Source organism: Heptranchias perlo, chromosome 20 (genome assembly GCF_035084215.1).
Source record: "Heptranchias perlo isolate sHepPer1 chromosome 20, sHepPer1.hap1, whole genome shotgun sequence".
Taxonomy (NCBI): domain Eukaryota; kingdom Metazoa; phylum Chordata; class Chondrichthyes; order Hexanchiformes; family Hexanchidae; genus Heptranchias; species Heptranchias perlo.
The window spans coordinates 37,601,800-37,619,653 of NC_090344.1; the positions used below are offsets into that span (position 1 = coordinate 37,601,800).

The 17,854-nt window shown below is 43.0% G+C and overlaps 1 protein-coding gene across 2 annotated transcripts in view; it reads left to right on the top strand.

Moving 5' to 3' along the window:
* LOC137335712 (rho-related BTB domain-containing protein 2-like) overlaps positions 1–17,854 on the top strand; it is an 87,759-nt gene that overhangs the window by 21,348 nt on the left and 48,557 nt on the right. The window contains exon 1 of one of the 2 annotated variants that reach the window (XM_068001010.1): positions 13,525–13,657. The exons of the other annotated variant lie outside the window; for it this stretch is intronic. The gene's annotated coding sequence lies outside the window, so the exon portion shown is untranslated. Of the gene's footprint in view, positions 1–13,524; positions 13,658–17,854 lie in introns of those variants that run through there. 2 annotated transcript variants of the gene reach the window in all.

Sequence of the window (17,854 nt, forward strand, 5' to 3'; positions counted from 1 at the left end):
CTGGGCACACAGCAATTAGAAAATAACATCAACAAGCAAACCAGGCAAGAATCTTCTGTGTTCAAAGATCCTGACACTCAAAAGTATTCAAAAAGAAATCATTTTGTGGTTTGATTCTGTGATGTGGTCTGAAGTCTGCAGGGTTTAGTAGATGTTGGGTTTAACAAATCGCTACAGAAAAAGTATTTTTTATCAGACATGAAGGTTAAAATTATGAAGGGATTCGATAGGATAGACAGAGAGAAGATGTTTCCACTTGTGGGGGAGACTGAAACAAGGGGCCATAAATATAAGATCGTCACTAATAAATCCAATAAAGGAATTCAGGAGAAACTTCTTACATCGAGTTAGATCAAAACTACAGCAAAGAAACAGGCCATTTGGCCCAACTGGTCTATGCCGGCGTCAATGCGCCACACGAGCCTCCTCCCTCCCTATTTCATCCTTCTATTCCTTTCTCCCTCATGTATTTATCTAGCTTCCCCTTAAATGCATCTATGCTATTTGCCTCAACTACTCCTTGTGGGAGCGAGTTCCATATTCTCACCACTCTCTGGGTAAAGAAGTTTCTCTTGAATTGCTGATTGGATTTATTAGCGACTATTTTATATTGATGACTTCTAATTTTAGACTCCCCCACGAGTGGAAACATTTTCTCTACGTCAACCCTATCAAACCCTTTCGTTATCGTAATGACCTCAATCAGGTCACCCCTCAGCCTTCTGTTTTCGAGAGAAAAGAGCCCTAGCCTGGTCAGCCTTTCCTGATAAGGATATCCTCTCAGTTCTGGTATCATCCTTGTGAATCTTCTTTGCACCCTCTCCAGTACCACTATATTCTTTCCATAATATGGAGTCCAGAACTGTGCACAATACTCCAAGTGTGGTCTCACCAAGATTCTATACAAGTTTAACATAACTTGTGTACCCACATGGAGTAGTTGAGGCGAATAGCACAGCTGCCTTTAAGAGGAAGCCAGTTAAGTACATGAGGGAGAAAGGAATGGAAGAATATATTGATTGGGTTAGATGAAGTGAGGTGGGAGGAGGATCGTGTGGAGCATAAACACCGGCATGGACCAGTTGGGCCGAATGGCCTGTGTCTGTGCTGGAAATTCTATGTAATTCTAAAGAAAAAAGACCGGCAGCTATGAAGTCAGGGAGGGTGCTTTTATAATAATGAAAGTGCAGAAATGTAGGTCAGCAGGCTGCTGTTATCCATGCATGACTCTGTCTGGAACAACATGCCTGTCGCACTTTTTGTAAGGAGAACCCATATACATCGGTACGACTGAGTGCTTTCCCAGTGCTTCAGGTGTATTTATTTTCATAGTGAAATGAGGAGCATTGGCCTGGGAGAATAACTTCCATAACTATAAGGTACATTATAATTATCCAAATAAATGTTCGGTCATTCTTCATTCTCACATTCTGCTTCAAAATAGTCTGTTCTCAGAATCACATCAAACCTCATTAATGCACATTGATAATGACAAGCAAAATAATTTCCTGTGGGTATTCATCATATTGACCTTTAAAGTCCTTTAATGACTGAAAGTTCAATGGGATCAGTGGAAGGTTTGTTGTAATGGGAGAATGCGATAACATGGTTCATCAAAGCAAGGTTGTACTGTAATCACACGAGACTACTCTCCCAATGTTTCTGTTCAGCTAAATATAGCCCTGAAACCATTTGAGTGCGAAAGGATCTTTTCAATTCAGAGTGCTCAACTCTTTCAGATAACGCCTAAGACAAAATTTTCTGCATTTTTTTAACACTAACTGTAATAGAGTAGAATATTTGCAACATTCTGTATTTGTTAATAGGAGCTTCTATTACTGTAAACCAACACATGTATCCGGTGTTGAAACAAAACCAAAATCGAGCTATTAATGTAAAATATAATGTTGTACACTGTCTCATTAAGGGTGCATTTACACTACAGCTGTAGCGTTGGTGCAAAGCAGTGCACTTTGCACAGACGCTGCAGTTTTGGTGTAACTGCAGTGTGCGACCCATTATCAGGACCCAACCTGGCACTGGAACAAAGCAGAGTGAGACTCCCTAAAGAAGGGATCTGACAGTTATGCTTTCAGAGTTAGTTTGCGTCTTCATCCTGATTGACACTCCAGAGGTTTAGTGCCGAATGGAAAAGCTGAATCCACTTCACATTGACACTATACTTATAGTAAGTGAACTGATCATATCTGTTCAACTAACAAGAACTTAAGTACGTGTTTAAAAATGGATTCTCTCCACTAAAAAGAAACACTTCCTGTCTTCTTACCCCAGTGAAATTATTATGTTTGTACACCATGCTGCTACATCTTATTCTGTTAATGAATACTGGGGTGGGGGGGTTTGAATTTCCAAGGGGGATCTCCTCATTGTCCCCCAAGACGTCAGCAGCAGATCCGCAAAACCCCGTGGACAATGGGGAGAAACTCCGCAGAAATTCAACCAATTTCACCAATCTCCCGCCAAACTTACGGCAATCAGGAGAACCCCTAGAGAATTGTAACCACCAGGTTGAACTCAGCAGGTGGAGTGTGACAACTAAATTGTTTTACCTCCTTCAAAATCTTATTTTGTTCTTTCTTAAGTTAGCCCCTACCTTAGTTTATACAGGTGGGGCAGCAGCAGTGTGGTAGAGATTAGTTTTTGAAAATTCATTCTCACGCATTTACTGCCCTTGTTCCCCAGTTGCCCTTGAGAAGGTGGTGGTGAGCCGCTGCCTTCCGTGTGGCGAAGGTTCTCCCACAGTGCTGTTACGGAGGGTGTTCCAGGATTTTGACCCAGCGACGATGAAGGAACGGCGATATATGTCCAAGTTGAGATGGTGCGTGATTTGGGAGGGGAATTTGGAGGTGATGGTGTTCCCATGCACCCTTGTCCTTCTAGGTGGCGGAGGTCATGGGTTTGGGAGGTACTGCTCAGAAACCGTGGCGAGTTGCTGCAGTGCACCCTGTAGATAGGACGCATGGCAGCCACAGTGGTGGAGGGAGTGGACATTTTAAGAGTTCACATTAGTATTTCCCGATATTGTGAATTCACCATTCCAGCCACGCCCACTGGCACCAAATGGAGGCAGGGAAAGCTAATGACCAGAGGTCAGACATTTCCCCGAGGGAAATCAGATGGCTTTTAAGTTCCTGAGCCTTATACATTTCCTACCGACTGTTTACAAAATGATGTTAATATAAATTAACATCACTCATGAATGAATGGGCTGGGAGCAGATTACATGATTGATACTTCGGCTGCTGAATGATATTTTGTGCAAAGGAGAAAAGGAAAGGACGATACTTAACAAAATAAACGGTTCGACAATGCAATTTGGTAATTATTTTTCCAGTTGCATCAACATGCATTTACTCTTGTAGCTTGAACATATCACAGCCACATTTCTCTCATTAACTTCTCATGTGTTGTCTGGGGACTTCAATGAAGCTGGAAATCTTACTGATTAGATGTATCAGGCTATTCAAGTTGCAGAGACAGTGCCTGCATTAGTTGCATCCTCTTGAGTTCCACTTGTCATGGTGCATATACCTGCAGTGTGCTGTGCAGAGGTCAAACAATCAATGACGTGTGTTCACAAGCTGCGACTTACATTTCGAAACTGCTTTTCAGCACTTTTAACTGTTTGACTGCTGTAATCCTGAGATTTTTTTTGTTCAGAGCTGTAACTTTACAAACATCCTTGCGACATCTTACAGCTACACCACATTGTTCAGCAGACACACGTTTGAAAGTTTCAGCTTTATCTCAGAAAGGTACTGTGATCTACACAATGGATCCTATTATCTGGCACATGGTTGATTGAAAATAGAATAATAACCTGCATGCCACTGCCAACTACATATTTAAAGCCAAGAATGTGCGAGTTAGAATAATATTTAGATGTTTAAAAACATGTTTGATCTGGCGATTTGATGAAAAGTGTTGTTTGTCGGCCGAACACTTGCATATAATGATGGAATTCATGTCAAAACATGCCATTATTTTCAAAAATGCTGCTGCATCACTGCGGTGTGATGTTATAACGGTGAGAGCGATGTGTGGCGATTCAGAAATTCTTCCTTGTCATGCATAAAGAATTGTGCTCCTCAAGAGACTTCAGCAGTCAAGTTCTTAAGCCATGTTTATTTTGCACATAAATGGAGTTTACATGACTAGTGCATCACTCACTCAATGCACCACAGATGTACACTCCACATGAAGTACAAATGGAATACACAACAGGGAGTAATGATTGGCAACACATGCAGCTGAAAAGAAATAGAACCAAAAGGAAGTGTAAATATTCCCCTGAATTTTTGGTTCCCCCACATGCCAAACATTGGGCTCCGACAGGGATGGAAGACAGTTAACCTCTGCTGATACTGCTTTACAACCAGATTCCTCAAAGCAAGCAAGAGCAGCCAAGGATGACTTCTTGAAAATCGTCTGCGCTGCACTAACAGGCTGTTAGAGCCTGAGTACACATTATTATAGGAACATAGGAACAGGAGTAGGCCATTCAGCCCCTCGTGCCTGCTCTGCCATTTGATAAGATCATGGCTGATCTGTGATCTAACTCCATATACCTGCCTTTGGCCCATATCCCTTAATACCTTTGGTTGCCAAAAACCTATCTATCTCAGATTTAAATTTAGCAATTGAGCTAGTATCAATTGCCGTTTGCGGAAGAGAGTTCCAAACTTCTATCACCCTTTGTGTAGAAATGTTTTCTAATCTCGCTCCTGAAAGGTCTGGCTCTAATTTTTAGGCTGTGCCCCCTACTCCTAAAATCCCCAACCAGCGGAAATAGTTTCTCTCTATCTACCCTATCCATTCCCCTTAATATCTTATAAACTTCGATCAGATCACCCCTTAACCTTCTAAACTCCAGAGAATACAACCTCAATTTGTGTAATCTCTCCTCGTAACTTAACCCTTGAAGTCTGGGTATCATTCGAGTAAACCTATGCTGCACTCCCTCCAAGGCCAATATGTCCTTCTGAAGGTGCGGTGCCCAGAACTGCTCACAGTACTCCAGGTGCGATCTAACCAGGGTTTTGTATAGCTGCAGCATAACTTCTGCCCCCTTGTACTCCAGTCCTCTAGATCTCAAGGCCAGCATTCCATTCGCCTTGTTGATTATTTTCTGCACCTGTTCATGACACTTCAATGATCTATGTACCTGAACCCCTAAGTCCCTTTGGACATCCACTGTTTTTAACTTTTTACCATTTGGAAAGTACCCTGTTCTATCCTTTTTTTGATCCAAAGTGGATGACCTCACATTTGTCTGCATTGAATTCCATTTGCCACAGTTTTGCCCATTCACCTAATCTATCAATATCGCTTTGTAATTTTATGTTTTCATCTACACTGCTTACAGTGCCACCAATCTTTGTGTCATCGGCAAATTTAGACCTGAGACTTTCTATGCCTTCATCTAAGTCGTTAATAAATATTGTCGTGAATAATTGAGGCCCCAAGACAGATCCCTGCGGGACTCCACTAGTCACATCCTGCCAATGTGAGTACCTATCCATTATCCCTACTGATTGTTGCCTTTCGCTCAGCCAACTTCCGAACCAAGTCCGTACTTTTCCCTTGATTCCATAGGCTTCTATCTTAGCTAACAGTCTCTTATGTGGGACCTTATCAAATGCCTTCTGGAAGTCCATATAAATAACATCCATTGACAATCCCCTGTCCACTACATAAGTCACCTCTTCAAAAAATTCAATCAGGTTTGTCAGGCACGACCTACCTTTCACAAATCCATGCTGGCTCTCTCTGATTAACTGAAAATTCTCGGTGTTCAGTCACCCTATCCTTAATTATAGACTCCAGCATTTTTCCCCACAACAGATGTTAGGCTAACTGGTCTATAATTCCTCGGTTTCCCTCTCTCTCCTTTCTTAAAAAGCGGAGCGACATGTGTAATTTTCCAATCTAGAGGGACAGTTCCTGAATCTAGAGAACTTTGACCTGTAACCCTGGACAATATGCCCAGTTATAACATAAAAGCTACTTATAGCAGTAATGAGTTTTATAGATAAATATCACTCAGATTGTTTTTCACTGGAGCTCCCTGCACTGTGCAGAATAATTTTATTTGCACAAGATCTAATTATGAATTCAAGATGAGGTCAGCATTGGGACAAAAATGTTAATTGACCACTTAAGGATGAGCAAGTGGCTTCCCATTGAATCTGGGCCCAGTCCAAACTCATGAAATTTGCTATTCCTTCCAACTCAGTGGCAAAGTGAAAACTTGGGTCCACTCCAAGTGGCTTCTTTATCGCCGAATTAAACAAAAGGTTGAATGCGCCTAAGATGGCAAAGTTTGCTTTTCTCAGTTCAGATAAACCGCCTGGATTTGGATTACCTAAGATCTTAAACTTGCAACGAATGCCAATGGAAAGTTTACCCCTTTGGTTCCTGATCATGGATTTGAAATCAATGAGAGTGATTGCAGTGCCAACATGGATTCAGTCCCATGAATCGTTAGATTGCCCTTCTTTCTTTTCTTTGCAACTGCTTTGTTGGATTTCATAGGTCTACGAAGACCACCTGCGTTACATGTAGATTTCAACCCTGCCCCTCGACTCGATCTCGGTATCAACCCCAGGGCAGAGCTTTCTCCCCACAGTAATATCTCTGAGCTCTTCTTTCAAAAGAAAAGGAAAGTCAGGAGGCAGGGTATCCTGTTCAAAGTATCGCTAATATCTCTTTTTTAAAAAAAATGTTCCTTGACATTTGTTCCTAGTCCAGCAGAAACATCACCATTAATCGCTCCACCATTGGCGGCCGTGCCTTCAGCTGCCTCTGCCCTAAACTCTGGAATTCCCTCCTGAAACCTCTAGCCCTCTCTCCCTCTATCTCCCGCTTTAAGACGCTCCTTAAAATCTACCTCTTTGACCAAGCTGTTGGTCACCTGTCCTCATATCTCCTTATGTGGCTCGGAGTCAGATTTTGTCTCCAGGTCACCGTGGTAACATCAGTGATGGCGAGGAGCAACCTGTCCCAGAAATATCCATTGCCGAGGGAACTAATCAAAGAGAAATTAAGAGCCAATTGTTTCAGAAATTGCACCACCTGTATATTTCACTTGAACTCCCCTGTTACTTTCCTCAAATTTTCTACTTTAAAGCTTAAAATGGAAGAAAAGATTTGGGGAGAACTCTTCAAAGGACACTGCCAAAATCTATCTCGGAAAAATATCAACAACAACAAATTGCATTTAAATAGCGCCTTTAACGTAGTAAAACGTCCCAAAGCGCTTCACAGGAGTGTAATCAGACAAAATTTGACACCGAGCCACATAAGGAGATATTAGGACAGGTGACCAAAAGCTTGGTCAAAGAGGTAGGTTTTAAGGAGCGTCTTAAAGGAGAAGAGAGAGGCGGAGAGGTTTTTTTATTATTCGTTCGTGGGATGTGGGCATCGCTGGCAGGGCCAGCATTTATTGCCCATCCCTAATTGCCCTTGAGAAAGTGGTGGTGAGCTGCCTTCTTGAACAACTGAGTGGCTTGCTAGGCCATTTCATAGGGCAATTAAGAATCAACCACATTGCTGTGGGCCTGTAGTCACATATAGGCCAGACCGGGTAAGGACGGCAGGTTTCCTTCCCTAAAGGGCATTAGTGAACCAGATGGGTTTTTACGACAATCTGATAGTTTCATGCCACCATTACTGATACTAGATTTTTTTATTCCAGAATTTTATTTAATTAATTGAATTTAAATTCCCCAGCTGCCGCGGCGGGATTTGAACTCATAACTCCGGAATATTAGTCCAGGCCTCTGGATTACTAGTCCAGTAACATAACCACTATGGAATTCCAGAGCTGAGGGCCTAGGGAGCTGAAGGCACGGCCACCAATGGTGGAGCGATTAAAATTGGGAAGGCGCAAAAGGCAGTATCTGTTTTACAATGATCAAAATGTCCCCCATATTCCATGATGTCATTGATAAGAAACAACCACTTGTGTCTTAAAGCAGCTCCAGTCATTTTAATGGAGGCTTCAACATTGGACCAGTTTGGGAGTTAATTCAGAGTCACCTGACCCAGGAAAGACATGAGTCCAGCAGGATACTCTGCATTCTTTTCTGATTTGCTCTTGTTTCATTTTAGGTGTCAGCCGTGGCTCAGTGGGTAACACTCTTGTCTGAGTCAAAAGGGCCGTACACTCATGTCCCATTCCAGACACTTGAGCATATAATCTAGGATGACACTTCAGGTGCCATCTTTCGGATGAGAAGATAAACCGAGGCCTGTCTGCCCTCCCAGATGGACGTAAACAAATTATTTGAACAATTCGAAGGAGAGCAGAGGGTGGATTCACCTGGTGTCCTGGCAATATTTATCTCTCATCCAGCATCACTAAAACAGATTATCTGATTCTTATTTACTGTTTTTGGACCTTGCTGGGTGTAAATTGGCTGCTGCGTCTCCCTACATTACAACAGCGACTGCACACCAAAAAGCACTTGATTGGCTGTGACGCAATTTGAGAGATTTTGAAAGGCTCTATATAAATGCAAGTTCCTTCTTTCAATTTATTTCCCACAGTTTACTTTCCCCATTACTTGTGCTTTTACTCATTCCACTTTTTAGTTACTTGTCTTTTATTTGTAATCCCGATCCATATTATTTAGTTTCCACTTGTATATTTAGGGTGATCTGCTGCCTGTATTTGTCTCCTGAAGCCAGTAAAATTCATCGGTGGTTCCCGAAACATTTCCATCGTGAGGAAGATCGGGCAGTTTCTATAACGGGCGGGTGAAACACAACTCCAGTTTTTTTGTCCAGGTGGCAAGTTGAAAATCTACCCCACAGTAGTGCAGGGAATTCATAAATAGCACAAAAATAAGTCATGTCCTTGAAGGGAGGAAACCTGCCATCTTCACCCGGTCTGGCCTATATGTGACTCCAGTCCCACGTCAGCGTGGTTGACTCTTAACTGCCCTTTGAAGTGGCCTGGCAAGCCGCTCAGTTGTATCAAGCCCGCTACCAACAGTTCAAGAAGACGGCCCATCGTCACTTTCTCTGGGCAACTGGGGATGGGCAATAAATGCCGGCCTTGCCAGTGGCGCCCACATTCCAAGAATAAAGTTTTTTTTAAAAGTACGGACTAAGGAGGCCATTCAGCCCATCTAGCTACAATCTCCCCATCATAGTGTCCAACTGCCTCTTGAATGACTCCAAGGTTTGTGTCTCCGCTACCCTACTATTCCAGGTATTATTCTTTGCTTCCTGACGTCAGTTCTGAGCTTGCCTTTGACTGGTTAATACCTACGTACCCCACCGACAGTCAAAGTTTAACTTGGCACGTCAGACATTGCTTTAACTGCTGTTGAAACATTTGTTGAAGTATGCACAGTGCATGCCATTGCTAAGGGTCCAGTTACGGTACACGAACCATTTTGACACTGCCAGGGAAATGCATACAGTGTTCAAACACAGGTTAAACTTCAATGTTAACAAAGAGCTGATCGGATAGTTGACTGTGAGCATGAAAATTAAGTTGAAGTAGTTCTGAAATGGTCAGCTGAACCGCTGGGGAACTTTTTAAAATGTCTGTTTTGCATGGCTGGCAGTTATACTGCAGCAGGTGCAAAGCTGAAACAGTGTGATGCTGCTTTCCTGAGATGGTTTCGCACCATTCGCCTAAATTCGATTTGTGTAGCTGCGTCCAACTCACAGATTTCCTGCAAATCCAAAAGTGCTTTGGATCAGTGCACAGCGTGTGGAAAAGCTGGACTATAAAAATAATGAGGTATTGGGGTGGATAATTCACTCAGGTGGGCTGTGCCTGGTGCTCACTGCAGGGAATAGAGTATCTAATAGTTATGATTTCGTTTTTTTTTTGATGTGCTTTATTTTTTTAAAAAATAAATCAAAATCAAGTAACAAACAAAGTCAAATAATAATTTTATTATGGTTATGATTTAGTTGTTGAGTTTCCTTTGGTTTTGTTGCAATGGGACTTTGTGGCTTTATTTGAAGCATCTTCCAGTTTGGACCACGTATTAGTTCATTGTTTTATTGACGCCGACTCCTGTCAGGTGACACTGGGGCAATTAAAATAGGCCCGGGTAGGAGAATTCTGAAAGCAAGCTGATACTGGATAATATTGACAAATATTCTGATGCACTAACAAGAGAAATGATTATCGAAGGGGAGGCGGGGGGAAATCTCTGGAACAGTCCATTTAAGCTAGGTTCATACTATTCCTACCCTTGTTTACAAATCCCTCCCTGGCCTCGCCCCTCCCTATCTCCGTAACCTCCTCCAGCCCTACAACCCTCCGAGATCTCTGCGCTCCTCCTGCATACCCCCGATTTTCATCACTCCACCATTGGCGGCCGTGCCTTCAGCAGCCTGGGCCCTCAGCTCTGGAATTCCCTCCCTAAACCTCTCCACCTCTCGACCTCTCTCCCCTCCTTTAAGACGCTCCTTGAAACCAACCCCTTTGAGCAAGCTTTTGGTCACCTGTCCTAATATATCCTTAAGTGGCCTGGTGTCAAATTTTGTTTGATAATCGCTCCTGTGAAGCGACTTGGGAGATTTTACCACATTAAAGGCGCTATATAAATGCAAGTTTTGAAAAATTTCAAAATATACTTCATTCCATAAAATTTAAAAGACATGATTTCAAGTAATGCAGTTCAAACCAATGCACAGCAGGTCATACACACTATGATCCCATCATTACAATTCAAAACACAGTACATATCTTCCAATGCATTCTGTACAATACAAAGTGGGATGGCCTTATACAGTGGCCTTTCCCCATGGAGCCTTTGCGTAGGCTGCACCTTGCTTCAATGCATCCCTCAGCATGTACTCTTGGACCTTCGAGTGTGCCAGTTGGCAACACTTGAAACATAGAAACTACACACATCCTGAGGCAGCCCCCCACACAAAGGTGGCCATCAGGATCAGAGCGGCATTGGGGACGCTCTTCCCCACTTTGTCTGGGGGCTTGTACATGGTGACCCAGTGGACGCGTTCTACCTTGGACCTCCAGACAAAGTGGAAGATAACTCGGGTGACTGTGATGGTGGATCGGCGGGGAATGGGCCAGACCCTGGCCATGTAGAGCAACACCGCGAGTACCTCGCACCATATCACCAGGTTCCTGCTGGTTATGGAGAGGGATTGCCCCTCCCTCACATACCAAGCTTCTGTTTGGCCTTGGCGATCCATTCCTCCCAGTTCTTCGTGCAGGCCAGGGGCCCCCCGAACCAGCCGTGACACAGAATATAAGAGCAGGGAGGTTATGCTAGAATTGTATAAAACAATAGTTAGGCCACAACTTGAGTACTGTGTACAGTTCTGGTCACCACATTACAGGAAGGATGTAATTGCACTAGAGAGGGTACAGAGGAGATTTACGAGGATGTTGCCAGGACTGGAGAATTTTAGCTGTGAGGAAAGATTGGATAAGCTGCGGTTGTTTTCTTTGGAACAGAGGAGGCTGAGGGGTGATTTAATTGAAGTGTATAAAATTATGAGGGGCCTTGATACAGTGGATAGGAAGAACCTATTTCCCTTAGCAGTGACGTCAATAAACAGAGGGCATAGATTTAAAGTGATTGGTGGAAGGATGAGAGGGGAGCTGAGGAAATTTTTTTTCACCGAGAGGGCGATAGGGGTCTGGAGCTCACTGCCTGAAAGGGTGGTAGAGGCAGAAACCCTCATCACATTTAAAAAGTACCTGGATGTGCACTTGAAGTGCTGTAACCGACAGGGCGACGGACCAAATGCTGGAAAGTGGGATTAGGCTCAGTGGCTCATTTTTGGCTGAATGGCCTCCTTCTGTGCTGTTAATTTTCTGATTCTCTGATTCCATATATAAATGCAAATTGTTTTTGCATGTCATGCAAATTCATAGCAGTGTGAGACGAGCTTGGATGAGGACCTGACCCCAGAGTTGCACTACCACTTTTGCATTGATGTATGCACGTTACACATCACATCAGTGCAAAATGGCAGTATAAATGCAGCCTTCGAAAACGAACCGCCTTGATAGCCATCTGGTAATGTCATTGAGTTACATTAGATACAGTTTCATTTTCAGTGTGAGCTTTTGCAATAGAGTTTAGAGGTATTTTAAAGTTTTTTTATGTATTTAAACTCCAACAAAATAAATGAGAGTATCAGATATACAGACAATCGCTTCACCAATCACATTCCCCCATGTCCTGGAAGGATGAAATGTGCTCCATCACTTTTAAATCATTAATATCCTGTAAATAACGTGTGTCAATAGATTTTAAGATGGTCATGTAAATTACTCAGCAGTATGTTGAATGATGTTGATTTATAACCAAACATCTGCGAGTAAAATGAGAGGTTGGAGAAAGAGAAAACAGACTCCAGAAGGGTTAAAGCCACAGAGTCACTTGTCGACATCTCTTGCATACCAATATTCTGGAAGAATCCTCTCAACAAGGCTCCAATTGCCTTCCACCCCTTACGTAACAAAATCGTACAGCTGACAGCTTATTTTCGGGAATTGCATAATGTCCTGGCTTTATTCTTGGACCACATCTGCCCATTGACAATCCCTGAACATTTAAATCGGGCTTGCTGTGTTCTGATGTGGGGTTTAAAAAGGGGGAATCTGGAAAATTAAAGTTGGTAAGAAAAGCAAGAGTTAGATTTGAAGAAGGGGCAGGTTCTCAACGCTTGGAGAGGGGAAAAGAATAATTTGCTTTTTAATGTCATAGCTATCCAAATTAACCATAGTTCTGCTTCTTCCGAAGTATAATGTGCCTGCTTCTAACGAAATGGGAAAATAAACTGTCCAAAAGAATTGCAGTCACACACTGAAAGAAGACAAAAGCAATTTTTAAAAATTTATTGAGAGACCTGCCCATTGTCTCTTTCAGGGAGCTGTTAATTAAATGCAATGTAATAAAATATTCAATGTATTAGATGGTGAACCCCCTTCCCTGAAAGGTGTGTTCCAGGACTGTTTGCATCTCTCCCTGGACAAGGTGTGTGTGTTTTTTTTTTGGGGGGGGGGGGGGGTTCAGTGGGGGTCCTACCCTTCCGGTGCCGACGAACGTCAGTCGATTGACGTGAGCCGTGGGCCAATCGACCGTCGGACTGCGGGCACAATCATTGTGACGGAGGAGTGGGCGGGGAGGCGAGTGAGCCAATGGAAGCGGCCGGAGGAGGCGGGCCCCAACTCTTCCCATGGCTTGCACTCGGTCCGCTGCAGAATCCTTTCATTTTTATGAATGAAATAATAGCTGCAGCGTGAGGCGAATTAGCGGATGGTTTCAAGAAGAAAAAAAAGATCGACCGCTTCTCTTATTTCATATATTTGCAGTCTTTCCCCCCCTCCCCACCCCCGGTTTAAGATCTTCATTCAATATTTATATGCAGGGTTCTTTAATTTCTACATGAATTCTGAAGTGATTTTTTCCCCCTGCTTTCGATTTGTCTGGCGGTCGTTTTTATGGTTTTATTTTCTAGCCTGAAGCCATTAATTTTTGTTACAATGTCGAATTATTTATTTTTAATTGATACACTCTTCAAATGGATACAATGACTAAGATAGCTGCGAATCACTGAAGGAGGAGGAGGAGGAGGAGAAAAGGATCGACTTCCTTGTTGAAGGGAGATTTACTATTTAAAAACGGTGCGTTATGAATTTTATTATTTTTTCCAGTTATATATATATAGATATTTTCTCTCTGCTTCTATTTTCGGAAAGGTTCTTGTTATCTAACCCCCCCCTCTCCCCCCTCCCCCCTATATTGGAGTCTGCCCGGGCGCAGCAGTGACTAAATTGAGCTGGTTGTCCTGGTAACAGGAATCGGGAACAAAACGGGAAAAGGGAAAGGGTCTCTGCTTCTTCCTGCAACCCAGAAAATCGCTGTGTTCCCAGGGCTGAGGGCTCAAGGGCTGAGGTGCACTTCTCACTGACCAGGCGGTGGATGGAGCATGTGATGAATGCAACCCCCACCACCCCCCCAATCAGTCCCAACACCACCTTCTGGTTTCTGGTTTGGGTTTCCTGCTGTAGCCGAATAGCGTGAGTCCAACTCTCGCAGGTCTCGACTGTTTGTGTAGTGTTGCGGGAGGAATTAATAATTCAGGTCCCCTTTTTTTTTAAAAAAAAAGGTCGAAACCCTTCACACTGGCTACTTCTGGTTTCCTGCTGTAGCCGAATAGCGTGAGTCCAACTCTCGCAGGTCTCAACTGTTTGTGTAGTGTTGCGGGAGGAATTAATAATTCAGGTCCCCTTTTTTTTAAATAAAAAAAGAGGTCGAAACCCTTCACACTGGTTACTTCTGGTTTCCTGCTGTAGCCGAATAGCGTGAGTCCAACTCTCGCAGGTCTCGACTGTTTGTGTAGTGTTGCGGGAGGAATTAATAATTCAGGTCCCCTTTTTTTTAATAAAAAAAGAGGTCGAAACGCTTCACACTGGTTACTTCTGGTTTCCTGCTGTAGCCGAATATCTCTCGTTTCGAATTTTTGTAGGTTTCAACTATTTGTGTAGTGTTCCGGGAGGAATCAGTAATTCAGCTTTAAAGAGGATAAAACCTTTTTGGGGGTTTTTTTGTACGTGTGGGAAAGGTAAAGTAGAGATTTGAGGATTATGATGAGTAATGCAATTCAGGAATCATATCTCCATATCTAACTGTGTGATAGATTAGAGCAATCAAAGGTTATTGTAACACAGAAGCAAAGCGTATAGGGTTGATCAGGACTGCAGTAGAATTTTGATCCCATACTTGCCAGTGCACTGGTGTCTACTGGTTGTTTGCAATTTAATATATTATGCATGGATTCAGACTTCAAAAACTATGCCCAAAGCTGGTAAATATTTCCCTTCTAGCCCCACGAGTCCCAGACAAAAAGCAAAACAGATTACGCAGCTCAGTTTCCTTATTACAGTTTGCAGATTTCAAACATTACAGAGTCAGAGCAGTCTTAACAAATGACTCAACACGTAATTATACACAGATGCTGCAACACAAAACATCCATTGTGAAATTTAACAAATTAGTAATACTTACAGATTAGGCTTTAGACATGAATTATAATACTCATTAAAAGTTAAGATTGATACCAATTTGACTTGTATGGGGTGGGGGGGAGGAATAAGAAATAGAAAGATAATAGTACTGTAACAGACTGAATGATGGAGACTGCTTCGCCCGCCTGCCCAAATTTCCTGAAGGCATTGACTCCTTTAGTGGGGACCAGTCTTACTGGTCGCTCTTTATTGCCCTGCCCACATGGCCATTGCTTGTGCATGTGAGCCTTGACACTGAGTATCAGGAGGCAAACGATGGTGGCAGGTTCCCTTCCCTGAAGCTCATCTTACGCATGCATTCTGCAAAGTAACTTACCACTGTAATTTTATTTAGGTATGAAATTTTTGCTAAGCAGCATTTAATGGGATGGATTGGGGGAAAATGTCCAATGGGACTTACTCAGCATTCTTAAGGTAAAGGAAATGAAAGGACTTGCATTTATATAGCGCCTTTCACGGCCTCAGCATATCCCAAAGCGCTTTACAGCCAATGAAGTACTTTTGAAGTGTAGTCGCTGTTGTAATGTATGCAAATGTGGCAGCCAATTTGCACACAACAGGGTCCTACTAACAGCAATGAGATACATGACCAGATAATCTGTGTTAGTTTTTTTTTATTCGTTCATGGGATGTGGGCGTCGCTGGCGAGGCCGGCATTTATTGCCCATCCCTAATTGCCCTTGAGAAGGTGGTGGTGAGCCGCCTTCTTGAACCGCTGCAGTCCGTGTGGTGAAAGTTCTCCCACATTGCTGTTGGGAAGGGAGTTCCAGGATTTTGACCCAGCAACGATGAAGGAACGGCGATATATTTCCAAGTCGGGATGGTGTGTGACTTGGAGGGGAACGTGCAGGTGGTATTGTTCCCATGTGCCTGCTGCTCTTGTCCTTCCAGGTGGTAGAGGTCGCGGGTTTGGGAGGTGCTGTCGAAGAAGCCTTGGCGAGTTGCTGTTGCTGTTTTAATGATGTTGCTTGAGGGATAAATATTGGCCAGGACACTGAGGAGAACTCCCCTGTTCAGGTAGTTGCAGTCCTATTAGTTTCCAACACATATTACTCAATATTTAGGACAAAGAAACAAGATAACATTTAAATACTCAGATGAAACAAAGCACCAAGTTTTATTTTAACCATTAATTTCAGGTGGTGAATACACAACCCAGTATGGGGTGCAATCATGCAGGCCAGGAAACTCCCAGGTTTGATCCCTGGTCTCTTGAATTTTTATTTTTGCTTAATAATCCTGGAAGCAAGACTGAATAAATTTGAAGGTGTTTGAGACTTGTACATGGTCGAGCAAAGCTGAAATAAGCTATGGAAATGGGTCGTTTTCTGTAAGAGAGTTGCTTCAATTTAATTTCTTTGGCCACTTTGGCCACTCTCACTTGCTCACAGTGTTGTGGTAATTTTAACCTAACTGGCCAGGCGGGAAACCCACGGGATCGGGTGCAATGCCGTTATACACCCAGCCCAACATTGCTCTCTGTTGACTTCAGTGGAGAGTAAAATCGGGCGGGATGAGGTTAAAACTGCCCTTTGTATCTCCATTACATTGAGGGAATCCTTAATCACTTACCCACACTATCATGTTTAGGGGCTTTAAATAATCAAAGTATCTTGTAACTGAGAAAAATAACCAGTTTTCACCACAAAATATGTTAATATTTCTCACACTTGCACTAAAAAGCTCCTTCGTAATGCATGGTTTATACAATGTGTTCCAGTCGGGATACTGGGTGGTGCACCAAGAGCACAGGTGAACAATGAGCTGCTCTCTACCAGTATTATGCAACAGCTGGCTGCCACCGATAGATATGGACTCTTGATTGTTTTTTCTTGTTCCCTTTCTCTGTCGGGTGAAGTGTCTTTGGTGTCGCCTGGCACGCTACCTGATAATGGAAGTCTCAATATTCACTGTGAGCTTGATTCTACCACTCTGTGGCACACCAGATCTAAAAATAGTTGCACAGCCATTGGCACCTTCCTCTGTCAGATGTTCAGATATAAATCAGATTATTATTCAATACTTCGAGTGGAAAACAAATGTGCAAAAGAAAAATGGTGCTTGGGGCAGTTGCCACGACCTCAAAAACTTAATGACGTCACTTTTGGAGACGTGTTATTTTTCCAGTTGTCGGACATAAAGTCACCTGAGGTCCTTTTGCTGTTTATTGGAGTTTTATTTAGCAATATCTATCGGTATAGATGCGTGAAGTTATACACAATCAATATTTGTGTTGGTGACTGGGACAGAAATCGAAATTGTGTCCTGCTGAGGTTTTGTGCAGTTTTAAAATTCAATGTGGCAGAAGTCAAACTCCTTGCTGCCACTTCAAGGTCCAAGGTCCTGGACTGACTGTGTGGGATTTTGGACATTTGGGTTGAAATGCAAACCGATGAGCCCAGGGGCTTACAGCTGTGCTTGTTAATTGGCGTCATCGGGTGCCAATTCTATGCCTGCAGACATGAAGCTGTAATACACTTACGTTTTGTACTCCCATTCCGAAAACGTTAATCACCTTTCGCAGAACTACTTTAGCCTGCTGTATTTTTGGTGCAAAGCCCAGAGAGATATTTAGGAACAAACTACTGCTTGCTGTCGCTACAAGCCGCAAAGGTTTTCTTTGTGGCTGAAGCTATGTAACTCAATTATCCAGCACATTGATAAAATGCCCCCAAAACTATGCCAGCAACATCGCAACTTAGGAACATACGAGCCGACAGATAGGAAAAGACCCCTCTGGTCCATCCAGCCTGTCCCAGACAAGACAATGCCTTGTGCATCGCAGCAGATTCA